The sequence below is a fragment of the Zootoca vivipara genome, chromosome 9, assembly GCF_965207765.1.
Source record: "Zootoca vivipara chromosome 9, rZooViv2.hap1.1, whole genome shotgun sequence".
In the NCBI taxonomy this organism is placed as follows: Eukaryota; Metazoa; Chordata; class Lepidosauria; order Squamata; family Lacertidae; genus Zootoca; species Zootoca vivipara.
In genome coordinates this window covers 21424900-21439738 of record NC_142592.1, presented here as the reverse complement: position 1 = coordinate 21439738, position 14839 = coordinate 21424900, and the positions used below count along the sequence as shown (strand labels likewise).

Sequence of the window (14839 nt, the reverse complement as noted above, 5' to 3'; positions counted from 1 at the left end):
CCATATTCCATGCTACTGGCACATTTTAAATTGTGCCTTTGGAGAAGCCGCAACATGTAGGGTTGCCATCAAAGTGTATACTCTGCAGATTAGCAGAAAAATGAAAGGACACCTACACCGAATGCAATGGAATCAACTGGGATGCTGCTGCAACGATAACAATGAAGGTCAGGTCTAAATGCTAACTGATCACATTGTTAAGTGCTGGTGTGGGAAGTGAGGTGCAATGTTGCCACATGTGTTGTTTGTGCTAGACAAATATTGTGTGATATGTGGTTTAAAAAGAATCCTGTCAGCTGTGGGTTTTAAAAAAACTGCTGGGAGAAGCACATTTAGAAGTGAAACAGAAGTCAAGACTTCTGCTCCCATGGTGCAAGGGTGGCAAACCTTAGGCCCGGTGTGTGTGTGTGCAAATATCACTCTTCTAGCCTCTGAATTGGGCCTTTGGGGCTGTACTGATGCCACACCCTCTCCTCAGGCCCAGGCCTGCTCCTTACCCTCCAGTGTTTTTTCTGACTGTGTTATGTCCTTGAATTCTGATAATTATTTTTGCTCGTCTGAATGGAAGACAAACAGGGGCGTCTTAGCCATAGAGGCTACTGGCACAAGGCACCACGGCGGCGAGTTCTGGAGGGCGCTGGAGGGTGCCTCTGCCATGCCGCACTGCGCCAGGAGCCTCCTCCCTGCCGGAGGAGCTGCCTCAAGCCCCGCCGGCAGCGCCATCCTCGCCTGCCTCTTCTCGGGCTGCGGGCGCTGTTGCAGGGTAACCGGCTGTGAGCCTCCCGTCGGTGCAGCAGCCAGGGCTCCCTGGACGGCAGCGCCGCGCAGCCGCTTCACCTGAGCAGGCAGAGGCAGATCACAGCTGGGAGCGTCCCCGCCCGTCGGACCGCCCCCTCCGGCGCCTGCCATGCCTGGCCTTGCACGGCGGAGCGCGAGGCGGCGGGCATGAAGCAGAAGGCGCGCCATGGCGGCGTGGGGGGGGAGCAAGGTGGGCTGCAGAGGGACAAGGGAGAGGTGCTGTCCGCCCGGAGGGAAACGTGGGGGTGGGGGCACCTGAGGGATCCCTGCACCATGGCTCCAGATAACCTTAAGATGCCCCTGAAGACAAAGAATTGGGTAAAAGCAAGTGTTAAAACTAGGCTCTTCTACCAAGATAAAATTAAGGTTTTGTTTTTCCCCTCTACCCACTTTTGCTTCTGAGCCCCCAAACCACTGGCATGTGGATTCCAGAATGCAATGCAGCTCTCAGTCTTAAAAATGTTCCCCAGTCCTCTCATAATGTCTGCCTGTTACAAATGCAGCCCACTCTGCTGGGGCAGATTTCCTTCCTTCCGGTCTGTATTTTGACTGAAACTATTGAGAAAAGTGGTCTGCATTGCCTCCATGAGATTAGCCACATTGACCCTCATGCAAAAAAAAACCAACACATGCATGGCCAGGCAAATCAGTTGTTCCCAAGGTATGTCCCACATGACTTTAGTGTGACTGTTGCACTGATTTGGCAAGGAGGAGAGTTTGCCCATCAAAGAATTCCTGAAAGCAGGCCACCCACAAGTGATACATGTTGCATACAAAGAAAGACATCATGAGAAAATGACACATATCATAAGTGTAACATATGTGAGTGTAATTCTTTTCTTTAAAAATGTTCATTCTGTTGAAAAAAATGCAATAGACAACCTCACATCTACTCAGAACTATGAAAAAGAGAGACAATAGTAACTTGAGTCCTTAATCCTGTACTTATTGCCATATGTTTCCATGAGTTTTAGTTGAGGTGGCCTCATTTGATCTTCCTGACACAACTCCTAGGGGCCAAGCGGTCTTCCGCTCCTGCAATAAAATATTTGAGGGAGACAGTCTCCCCAGTTGAAAGGCATTGCCATTCAAATGGTGTGCATGCACCACATTATATGAGCGATTATGCAGGGAGGGGTTACCTGCCCCCTCCCAATATTTTATTAAAGTTGGCGCCCCTACACAAATGAAATAAATGGTTGCCATACTGCATAAAAAGATAATGGGTTTGATTTAACTCTGGTTGCTTTTACTTGACAGCCAAGGCAACAAACCAGACTTGTGTATATCAGTTCTTATATCTATATGGAAACAAACATTGGGACAAATATGTTGAAATATGCTGTCTTCGGAAATGCTTATACAAATCCTTTAGCTTTATTTTCACCAAGTTACTTTCTTTTTGCTGCTCAGTATAATGTACAATTTAAAACCATGCAATGTAACGTCTGAACTTTTGTTGCTTCACTGAAAATTATGGACCACAGATGTTGCTGGCGCACCAGCTTGTCCCATTACTGATAGCAGAGTTAATTGCACAACTGGAGCCATTTTTTTCCTGCATGTTATAAAGATAGCAAGTTCCCAAACCTGAATTTGAAAAATATAGACATAAGCAAAATCGGACAAGGTGTCCTTGTACCTGGAGTTATTCATTAATTGTATAATTATAACCCAAAACAGATGCTAGCCAGGGGTGGGGGGAAATTGAGAAACACGAAGTTATCATCCATAAAGTGCATGATCATTAAGTGAGAGTGAATATTAAAGTCATATAATGCCTGTGAGATTGAGTCTTTTTTGGTCTGTTTAATGATGAGTATGTTTGATTGCTATTTCTTCTGAACCAATGACATAATGTGGGGAAATGCTGTCAAACTCTTGAAACATGTGTGTGTGTGTGTGTGTGTGTGTGTGTGTGTGTGTGTGTGTGTTATAGAACAACTCATTTACATCCTGTACTGTGCCAAAATAAACATGTATTAGGATTCAATGTGAGTCTTACAGTGACAATTTCATGCTACATAGTTTAAGATTATGGTCCCTTCTGCAAATTGCTATTCATATTCATATCTATCTATCTATCTATCTATCTATCTATCTATCTATCTATATCTATATCTATATCTATATCTATCTATCTATCTATCTATCTATCTATCTATCTATCTATCTATCTATCTATCTATCTATGACTTCCCAATAGATAGTATACTTATTATGGTTGTTCCCTAGAAGTAAGCATACAAATAAAGAAGGAGAATTCCTTGATGGTGAATGAGAGAGAAGATATTCACAGAGAACTAACAGTAGTGCCTTTGACGAGTCACTCTGACCCAGAGCCAGCCCACCCATGAGACAAGGTAAGGTGACTGTCTCAGGCAGCAGAATCCACAAGGGCAGAAGATCTCGATGTAGATCTTTGTTCCTGATGTAGATCCTCACTCATGCCTTCTTCCCTGGTGGGGACAGAGGTGCCATTTTGTGGTTCACCTCAGGTGCCAAAAGGTTGTGATCTGACCTTGCTCTGAACCATAATCACATTGCTGGGGAGTGGGAGGCGGGGGGAGGTGAGATGTGTTTTTATGTTCAAAACAGCATTTTCAAACACATTTGAACCTCAGCCTTCATCCAACAGGAACCCAAAGCCATTTGCAACTGGCTTATTCACACAGCAATAAAGCCAGTCCTAAAACAATGCTTCAGGCAAACCATAAAACCATACAGTTGAAATAAACCCCATTACTGCAGCAAACTGATAGCTTTACTTTCAACTGGTCTTGCACAGACATTTTCAGTTTTTCCTACAGGCTTGTTTGAAATGATGTGCCTGCACATGGTGCTGGTTGCAATTCTGGTTGCAAAGGAGCTGCACATAATATTGCAGAGGACGGAAGAGAATATTCTTCAATGATGCTGCATCAGTTTTTAATGCATGTTGGGTTTTTAAGTGCTTACCAGTGCAAGTATTCCATTCACCCTTTTTTTTTAATGGAACAACTGCCAAGATTTTGTCATGTGACACCCATAAGACAAAATATTTAAATCTTGCTATTTACTAGGCAATCCTATTCATGTTTACTCAAAGGTAAATCTCACTCTGTTCACTTGGGTGCCGGAAGATGAAACTTTCTCTCTGAGTGATAGTTTTTCCCCAGAATGTGGGAGATCTGCTGTGTTACCAGACCCAGAAAAGTGCTTCCTATTACATAGAAATTGGTATAGAGCAGGCACCCCCAAACTGCAGCCCTCCAGATGTTTTGGCCTACAACTCCCATGATCCCTAGCTAACAGGAGCAGTGGTCTGGCAAGATGGGAATTGTAGTCCAAAACATCTGGAGGGCCGAAGTTTGGGGATGCCTGGTATAGAGTGACTATTGAGACCACACTTCCAAATTATGTAAATTTGGGGAATATGCAACTGGAGCTATTTGGGCAAATTGGGCCCAGTGTGCCGCTCCTAAGGAGCCCCCCGCCACCAAGGCAATCTAGATGGATTTTGTTTATAAGATTTTGCAGGCTTTGACTTTGAACTGGGGCCCTACACACAAAAAAAAATCAAGTTGCACCCCACTGCTTCAAATTGGGCCCCACTGACTAGCCCTGAGTCTCATAGTTGCTGGGCCTGAGTTGCCCTGCCCTTGCATGAAGTCTTGGGTTTGCAATTTTGGGAGAGGGGAGACTGTGGTACCGGGGAGCGGGCAGACTGGCGAGGCCCCCTAGATTTAGAAGTCCAAGTTGTCCTGCCCTCACATGAAGTATTGGGTTTGCAATTCCGGAAGAGAGGAGGTTGCCTGCTGGGGAGCGGGCGGGCTGGCGAGGCCCCTTAGATTTAGAGGCCCTAGGCTTCAGCCTACTTAGCCTATACATAAATCTGGCACTGATTTGATCATAGTATTCAGTACCATTTTGCAGCCAAAATATGGTTTGCACAAACCACCATTTGCCCAGCTCAGACGTAACAGATAACCAGCGGCAGAGCTTCATGCTCCGCCACTGGGGGCGGAGAGCAGGCGTGCTGCCCCCAGGGACGTGGCACGCATTTTGGGGGTGGGGTGTGCGTTTGGTGGGGTGGGGCACACCGTAAGCAGGGGCAGGGCATGTGTTTTGGGGACGGGCGGGCGTTTGGGGGGGCGGACAGCCGCGATGACGCCCCTGGGATCGCGCCACCCAGGGCGCCCCGCCCCCACTGCCCCTATCTTCCTACGCCCCTGCAGAAAACTATGGTTAGTTAAGGAAGAGGGATTTGGGACAATGTGTGGGGAGGAAGAAAGAGGGAAGCATGCAAACTGAGGTTTCCTCAAGTCTAAAGCAAATCATGGTTTGGCATGTTGCTTTCGAAAAGGAAAAGGAAATGTGAGTCATTTGAAACTGAAATCTCATTTATGAATATTACCTGACATATCATAAAGGATTATGAAATTGCTGTCACTGTAGGAAGACTTAAGGGAGATTTGTGATTAAAAGGACAAATAAACAGTAACTCCTTAAGAAACAGAGACCTTTAATCTTCAAATGGGAAGTCTTAAACTCCTGCCAAAGCCCATCTGGAGAAATAAAATAAAGTGACAGTATTTAATTACCAGAAAAAGCCATCTCGGGCCTACTCTACTGAAAACAGCAAGATGAGATTAAATGATTTTATTCACCAGACATAGAAAGCAAGAGGTTTTGTATGGCTGCTTTGCAAAAAAGATGACATTCAGAAGACAATTTGTGTTGTTTTTCTCCAACACAACATTCAAGGTTTCTCATTTTTTTCTGAAAATATTTTCCAATGAAGGGAGCTGATGGCATTTCCTCCCATATCTATATGAAGATGGTGCTGGTTTACAAACCTTGGAAAGGAGAAAAGAGCTCCTAAACAATGATAACATTCACATTGAAATAGTGGGACCAAAATATAACATTATTTTATGTGCCTTGATGTAAATACTGAAAATGAAAGAGAGCCTGCATAGCCTTGCCCTGGCAACATAAGCCTGTTCAGGCATTTGGTACCAAATGCATACTCTCAAACATTTTTCCAATGAAAATAGGGACATCCTAGCATATTCTCCAACATTTCTCCAATGAAAATGAAAATAGGAACATCCTATGGAAAAACAGGACATTCCAGAATCAAATCAGAAACCAGGACAGCTTCTCTAAATCATGGACATTCCTGGAAAATAGGGACACTTGGAGGGGCTGCTATACCAGCACTGCAGTGCTTGCTTTGGCGCCGACTCTCTGAAAGAGCTTGCAAGATCTCACCCCAATCTCATGAGATCTTTTGACATCTTGCAAGACTTTACGAGATCTTGCAAGATCTAGCAGGAAATCAGCAGGAAATCACCTATACGTGTGCTGCTTTTCTGGCAGAGGTGGGGGCATGAAAGGAGGCACCCATGAGGGTGCTGTTGTAAGAAAAACACCGGGGCCTGGTTTTCCGGCTGACGTCACGATTTAAGGCAGTGGGGATGTTCAGGCAGGGGAAAGCCAGGATTTATGAGGTAAAATTCCTGGCAATGCTTCTCAGTGGGTTCTGGGGAGTTCACTGTATCCCGCTGTGCTGCTTAAGCTCGTATCTGCCAACTTGAAAGGCAGAATGGGGCCGACCTGGGAAGTGTTCATCCCTGCCATGGATGAACTTCTGTCTCTGGCATGATTTGTGATTGGTTCCTCACTAATTTTAATCATCAGGTGCTCCTGAAACAGCATATGATAACGGGATGCAATCAATCAGCTGCTGAAAGGACTGGGTTTGGATCTTTGAAGATATTTGAATGATTTTTATGAAGCTTGAAAACGCTTACAACAGCTGGGAAGGAAGGTGGAGGACAATATGTTTTATGCTTTGTGCTTTCATATGCTCTTTTCTTTTTCTTGTTCTCCCCTGTGAAATGAAAGATGTGTGTGGTTGTAACAACGATACTCAGTCTGGCACTGGGGAAAAGAGAGGGAGGGTTCTGATTTATGCTCAACAAAGAATTTAACAATATTTTGTTATGCCTTCCCCCCTCGACTGAGGTTGAATGGACTTTATTTAAAATTATCTTTGGACTGGACCAGGAGTGTAAGGGAGCAAAGACGAAAATGGTTGCAAATTAAATCTGGCAAGAAGTTGCATTCATGAGGAAGAACCCCAACGTGGAATTTTAATAGTGGAGAGTGGACATGTTATCTGGGAGTTATTCATAGCCGCAGCCTGCATGCAAGTTGGTGAAAGGTAGCAATTAAGTCTCCCAGCACACCAAGTCTGAGAACAATGTTTATGAAGGACTACACAAGTGAAATGGAATTTGTATTTGTATTTATGAGAAACAACAAAGGTTCTGTATGTAAGGAAAGAATAAAGGTCATCTGCGAGAATGGACTGACATCAAAAGGAGAATTAAAGAAGAGATGAAAGAAGAATGAAGAATGAAGAGGAAGTAATAGACATATGTTTGCAACAGGAGCAAGAAACCTGATTTTTAAGAAATTGTGTTAAATTAAAGTAAGTGTGACATATGAAAAGATAGTTACTGTATGCAGTCCGGTCTAGGTGCGCCAGGGAGAAGGTGTGCACGTCGGAGCCTCGCATTGCCTGGAGGCCTCCGAAAGACACCAGCCTTTAAAGGGGGGCAGTGGGCGTTTAGAAACCCCCCCAAAGAACAGCGGAGCACGGGGCTCCTGCTGGATAAGAAGAAAAGCGGCGCAGGGAGGCGAGCTCCGGATCGGCACCCCTTTAGGAGGTGGAGATTACGGAGGAAAGCCGAGCGCAAAAAAGACACGCAGGGCTGGTGATCTAACGCCCCGAAAACACCGACTGGCAAGCACCAAGAACCCCTCCGACTAAAGATAGAACAAAAGGGAAAACCGGCTGACGATAATAACAGCGAAACAAAGCGAAAGCAGCAACAGCTAAGACGCAGCGTACAGGAAAGTCGGAGGTGTGTTTTGAATACCGCGGTGAGAACTTGCTAAATAAACCCTTTATATATATTTTACTTAAAGTCTTGGAAAGGGGGGAGCATCTCACCTTTTGAAGCGCCAAAGAGAGACTTTAAATAAAACTTCAAAGCGCCAGGGAGCATCCCCTACGTCAGCTGGCACCCGAGGGTGGAGGCGGTAGGGGGAACCAGACGCCAAAAGACTCAAAGGAGAATAAAGAGAGGACAAGCGGGAGACGCGCAAAGTTAAAGTCCCAACTCCTTACCATTAAGAGGCGGTGAAATATCGAAGGGGGGGAAGAAAATGGAGGCTTGACCTACTTAGAGCTGATTTGCAGAACCACTTCCGCCTTCTTCAAGGAAGCTGCCATCAAAGAGGGGAGGAAAGAGAGTGAGAGAGAGACAGCTAAGAAAGGAGGAGTGACACCTAGAGGAAGATTGAGGAAAAACAAGCATTAAGCAACTAAAAAAAAAAAGAAAAAGACCTTTTGAAGAACATTAAAGGGAACTCCCAAGGAAGGAAGGAGAAATCCCAGGTATAAGTGGGACATTTGAATAAGTTAGAAATTGAATAAAAGCAGAAATTTTGAACTTTGAAAAGTTAAATAAAAGTAGAAATTTCGAACTTTGAAAAGTAATAGAGGAAATATGGCAGGAAGAAAAGGACAACAAGGAGTCACAGCAAACACAACAGGAAAGGAGAGAAGACACTCAATAACTCCTGAAAATGAAGCGTTGGCAGACATCAAGGAATTAATAACCGAGATGAATAAATCCATAAATGAGAAATTAGATTCTATGGATGAAAAGATCATATCCATGGATGCAAAGATAGAACACAATTCTAAAATGATAGCGGACATGTTGGGACAGATTGCGGAATTGAGTGGAAAGAACAAAGAGCTGGATAAGGCGGTCAAAGAAGTCAATGTAAAGTTAAACAAACAAGAGGAATCAATAAAGAAGATGAGGACTGAAAACAAAGAATTTCAAAGGATACAAAAGGCAGAAGAAGAGGAGAGACAAGGAATAAAAAAACTACAAGAAGAACTAGCTGACCAGATCGCAATGATTGAACTCAAACAGAATGCCCTGACTCTCTGCCTGAGGGGAGTACCGGAGATACCAAATGAACCAATAGATGAGAGGATTGTGAAAGAACTAGCCTTATGGCTAAAAGTAAAAGAAGACGATTTATGGATGGACATTGATAGAATTTATAGAATAAAAATAGACAGAAAGAAAAATGCTAAGATGCTAGGTGACTGCATGGTTTTCCTAAGCTCAACGCTGTTAAAAGACAAAATATTACAAATGAAAAAACAAAGAAACCTCATAATAGAAGGGAAAACTGTGGACATTTTTAAGGAACTTCCCAAAAGGATTAGAATGAAAAGACAGAAATACAAAGTCCTGACGGATATCCTGAGGAAAAAAGGCATGTGGCATGTTTGGGAGTTCCCGGAGGGGATTACCTTCAACTTTAGAGAAAGAAAGAAAACAATAAAATCGGCGGAAGAAGCAGAGAGATTCACTAAAAGAAACAAGAAAGAGCTGCTGGGAGAAGGAGGGGAGATTAGCGAAGAAGAAGGTCAGCTGGAAGAATAATTGGAAAAACAACTTAATTGAATATTGATATAACTTTTGCATACCCATCTAATTTGCTTAGATCTGTCTTAGGGAAAGGGAAACTATAATAATTACAACAAATTCCTCCTCTGAATTTTCTAAATTCTGAAATTAGAAATTATATTTTAATACAATTAAAGAATTGATAAATCCTTTTTTCCCCCTTTTCTTTTCTCGGATAAATAAAATTATGAATCTTAATGTGATTTCATGGAATGTTAATGGTTTGAATAATAAAATTGAAAGAAATAAGATTGAACATGTATTAAAAAAGGGAATATGGGACGTGGTCTGTCTACAAGAGACTCATGTTTCTAAGAAACATGAGAGAGTCTTAATAAATAAAAAACTAGGTAATGAATTTATCTCCTCCAACCAGAAAAAGAAGAAAGGTGTAGTCATATACGTCAATGCAAAGATAAAAACTGAAAAACTATTTCAGGATAAAGAGGGGAGAGTGGTCGCAACAAAATTGTGTTTACCAGATGCTAATATTATTGTGATAAATATATATGCGCCGAATGGAGGAAAAACAGATTTCTTCAAAAGGTTAAAAGATCAAATAGAACAACATGTAGATGAAGAAGAAATTATACTGACTGGGGATTTCAACGGGGTGATAAGGCCGGATTTAGATAAGTCAAATAAAGGGAAAAAATATAAAGGGAGATTGCCAGAGATTTTCTTTAGGATAATAGTAGAATTAGATTTGAAAGATTCCTGGAGATTAAAGAACCCGAGGTATAGGAAATATACATATTATTCCGGAGCTCAAAAATCGGCAACAAGAATTGATATCATGTGGATTACAAATAAATTAATGACAAAATTGATAAAATGTGAAATAATGGCGAAGTCCCTGACGGACCATAACCCAATTATGTTGAAGTTGAAAGGTAATGATAAAAAGAGCAATAGGTGGAGATTGGATGAAAGAATTTTAAATGATGAAAAATTTGTAATAAAAATGAGAAAACTAATAGAGGAATTTTTTGAAATAAATCAAACGGGGAATGTGGGAATAGAAACAATATGGGAAACGAGCAAAGCTTATTTACGAGGTATCTATATCCAACAAAAAAGTAAAATTAGAAAAGAAAAGGAACATAATTTGAATATAATAAAAGGGAAAATAGAAAACAAAGAAAAAGAATTAATTAAGAGCCCACAAGACCAAAGGATAGTATCTGAAATTAAAATTTTACAGAATGAATTATCAACATTAATGGGAGAAGAATTAGAAAGGAAAATTAGATGGTCAAAACAAAGAACTTTCGAAATGGGAGGGAAAGTTGGAAAGCTCTTGGCATGGCAGCTAAAGAAAAGAGAGAGTGAGAGGATAATTGCAAGCATAAAAATGGATGGGAAATATTGGACAAAGAAAGAGGATATTCATAAATGTTTTATTAAATATTACAAAAATTTATACAAAGGAGAGGAAATAAGTGAGAAGAAATTAGAAGCCCATTTTAGAAATTGTAAATTAAGCCAAATAAAAGAAGAAGAGAGAGACAAATTAAACAGGCCGGTAACATTGCAAGAAGTGTATAACGTAATAGAGAAGCTTAGACCAGGGAAATCCCCAGGAACAGATGGCCTCACTAACCAGCATTATAGAATATTCAAAGAGCAATTAGGAGGTATCTATGTGAAATTGATAAATGAGATATTAGAAAAAGAAATATTCCCCCAAAGCTGGCAAGAGGCTTACATAACACTCATCCCCAAAGGCGACAAGCAAAACGACCAAGTAGAAAATTTTAGACCCATATCCCTTTTGAACGTGGACTATAAAATTTTCGCAGGGGTCCTGGCAAATAGGATTAAAGATATATTAAATAGAATAATCGGCAAGAACCAACAGGGATTTTTACCCCAAAGGAGAATGAATAATAATGTGAGGATTTTATTGGACCTGATAGAGTATCTAGATTGGAACCCTGGACAGAGTGTAGCTTTTATTTTCCTAGATGCTGAGAAAGCATTCGACAACGTTAACTGGAAATATATGATGAGGGCTTTAGAAAATATCGGAGTCGAAGGGAACTTTCTAAAAGGCATCCGGGCGATATATGGGAAGCAGAAAGGCAAATTGATAATAAACGGGGAAGTGATAGAAGAGATTGAAATAACAAGGGGCACGCGACAAGGATGCCCGCTTTCACCCCTTTTATTCATATTATCAATTGAGTTTATGCTAAAAGGAATAGAAGAAGATGGAGGAATCAAAGGGGTGAAAGTAGGGAAAATTAATTATAAATGTATGGCCTTTGCCGATGATGTTATCATCATGCTAGAGGATCCCACAGAAAACATTAAGAATCTAGAAGAGAATCTACGGAAATACGGAGAAATATCTGGCTTTAAGATAAATGCAAGGAAAACAAAGATAATTACAAAAAACATGAGGAAAAAAGAAGAGGAAGAATTAGGAAAGAAAGTAGGATGGGAAATTGTGAAAAAAGTAAAATATTTGGGAATAGAAATAACAGCCAATAATTTGAATTTATTTGAGAATAATTATAGAAAGAAATGGAGGGAAATCAAGCAAGATTTAGAGAGGTGGAGTAAGTTAAAATTAACCCTTTCTGCGAGGATAGCAGCGATTAAAATGTCAGTATTACCTAGGATGATTTTTTTTATTCCAAATGATCCCAATTATAGAGAAAAGAGAGATATTCGATAATTGGAGGAAGGATCTGAGTAAATTTATATGGGGAGGAAAAAAAAGCAAGAATTCAATTTAGACTGCTAACCGACATCAAAGAAAGAGGAGGCTGGGGAGTACCAGATTTTAAGCTGTACCATACTGCGGCTGGTATATGCTGGATTAAAGAATGGATGAGATTAGAAAATAAGGAATTATTAAATGTAGAAGGATTTAGAAACAACCAAGGGTAGCATGCTTATTTGATGGAAGAGAAAGAAGGAGGTCATAGAGAGTTTAGGGACCATGTCATTAAAAAGCCACTATTGAAGATTTGGAGGGAAAACAGAGATATATTAGACTTTAAAATTCCGTGGTGGGTTTCCCCCACAGAGATGACATCATTATTTAGTAAAAATACAGAAGAAAAGTGGGCAACCTACCAGGAATTATTAATAAAAGAGAATGGACAATTAAAATTAAAAACATATCAGCAAATGAAGGAGCATTGCACAAGCTGGCTGCATTATTGCCAAATACAGAGCCTATTCCAAAAACATAAGAAAATTGGGTTTAAAGAGGGGAAATCTAAATTGCAAGAAATTTTGATAGAAAATAATGAAAAACCATTGGCAAAATTATACAATTATTTGCTAGAATGGGAGATGAAAGATGAAATAGTTAAAGCAACCATGATTAAATGGGCTCAAGACATTGGGAGGCCCATTTATAGCAACCAATGGGAGAAACTATGGAAAAAGGGATGGAGATTTACGGCCTGTGCAGGGATAAAAGAAAATATGCTAAAATTAATGTATAGATGGCACCTCACTCCAGAGAAAATTGCGAAAATTTATAAAACAAGCTCGAACAAATGCTGGAAGTGCCATGAAAAAATAGGAAATTACTATCATTGTTGGTGGCAGTGCAAGAAAATTAGGGAATTTTGGAATTTGGTTTACGAAAAGTTAAAAAAGATGCTAAAAATAACTTTTGACAAAAAACCAGAGTATTTTTTATTAAGCATGGTACCAGAGAACATCCCAGAAGACAGAAAAAACATCCTCCTCTACGCATTCGCGGCAGCAAGACTCCTGATTGGACAACATTGGAAAGGGGAGAAAATCCCAACTATTTTAGAATGGCAGGAAAAGTTAGTAGAGTTTATGAATCTCTCAAAAATGACAGCAGCAATTCGGAATACCCCCAGACAAATTTGTAAAAAAGAATGGAAGTATGTGGAGGACTTTTTGAAAAAAGAAGGATTAAATGTAGATTTGGTGATTTGCTTAGATTGAAAGATATAGAGGGGAATTGGAGATTAGGTATAAACAATAATTGAAGTAAAGTGAGATAAAAGAAATTATATAAAGGAAAGCGGTATTCAAACAACAGGAAGTAATTTTTATCTTTTTTCTTTTTTTCGAATTTCAGTTATTAGATAAGCTTGATGTTTAATTTTGATTATATTGATATAGTTTATTTTGTATTTTGTGTTTATTTTGTACCAGTTATTTGTATATAGTTTTATGTAACTTTTTTAAAGAATTGAAATAAAGTTGTTGTTGTTTTTAAAAAAAGATAGTTACTGTATGCATTAGGATATGTGCTGTGTAATGGAAGTACCTAACATGGAAATGGCGCTGTTACATAAAAATTCTCGCAGCCATCTGACAGCGATAAAAGATCAGTAATGCTGCCTAACAAGGTAGCATTGTTTATTCTGGTTGTGGGCAGTGGTGGAAATTGATAAAGCTTTAATAAAGTGCGAGTGAGACATCTCATGAGGGAATAAAGAGCCTGTATTCATCTCTATTTAGTCACTTGGAACATACTTTTCAGAATCAATATTAAATGAACAAACCTGATTTCCATATTGTCACATTCAAAGACTCCATGGCGTGTCATTTACTCTGCAATGTCATAACTTTCAAAGTTAGGACCACACAAACATCTAGCTAGTCTCCCCACCTTTCATTCTAGCTTTGAACCTCTTGGTAAAAGCCAGCTCAGATGATATTTCTAAACATTGAGCGCAATTTTCAGTTCCTTCACTTTAGCTGTTACGCAAAGTGGGGAGTGTATAATGTTTCTTAGCAGCTACTTAGCATCATACAGTGAATATCCTCATCATCTCAAGGCCTCATTCTCAAGACCAAAGTGGATGTTGCACACATTTGTTTGGTAACATTCAACTTTTTTAAAAAAAAAGAAAAGAAAACCGTTTTGTGGAGAAGATATTGCTAAGAACAAAGAGCAGATGTACATGAACCTCCTTAACCCCTTTCCTACTTAGCCATTTTACTGCTGAAAACTCCATCCCCCCACCAGATGCCTTTTCTTCAACAGGAATATTTTGCTTGCATCTGTATGTAATGAGACACAACAAGGGGACAAGAAAACAAAGAGTTGAGGGCAGGGCCGTCTTTAGGCCTGGGCTGGGTGGCGCAATGCACCAGGGTGCCTGGCCACCAGGGGTGCTGCTGCGCCAGACAGCTGACGTTTTAGAAGGACCAGGGCTGTCTTAAGCATATCCGCCGCGTTGGATGGAGAAGGCAGCTGGACCCGGCCAAGGGTGCCTGCTGAGGTGGAGGAGCAATGGCGGCAAGAGATGACAAGCCATGGCCGAGGCAGCAGGAGAAGGTGGCGGGGTTGTTTGGAAGCGAAGGGCTCCCCCCACCCTCAGCCGGCCCAGCCGAGCCTGCCCCTTCTGGGGCCTCACCCACCTTCCCTGCCTGGCAAAGCGCAGTGGCCGCCAACGGGCAAAAGTATCCTGGGAGGGATGGCAGAGCCGGAGTTGTAGGGTGAGAGAAACTTTTCCTGGCTTGATCCGGGTGCAGGCGAGGAA

At 41.1% G+C, this 14839-nt stretch overlaps 1 long non-coding RNA gene across 1 annotated transcript; it reads left to right on the top strand.

Moving 5' to 3' along the window:
* Positions 1-1041: 1041 nt before the first annotated feature.
* LOC148684562 (uncharacterized) lies at positions 1042-7174 on the top strand. Its single transcript, XR_015945810.1, has 3 exons — positions 1042-1116; positions 3034-3161; positions 6484-7174. It is a non-coding gene; the product is annotated as an uncharacterized LOC148684562 (long non-coding RNA).
* The last annotated feature ends 7665 nt before the right edge of the window (positions 7175-14839 follow it).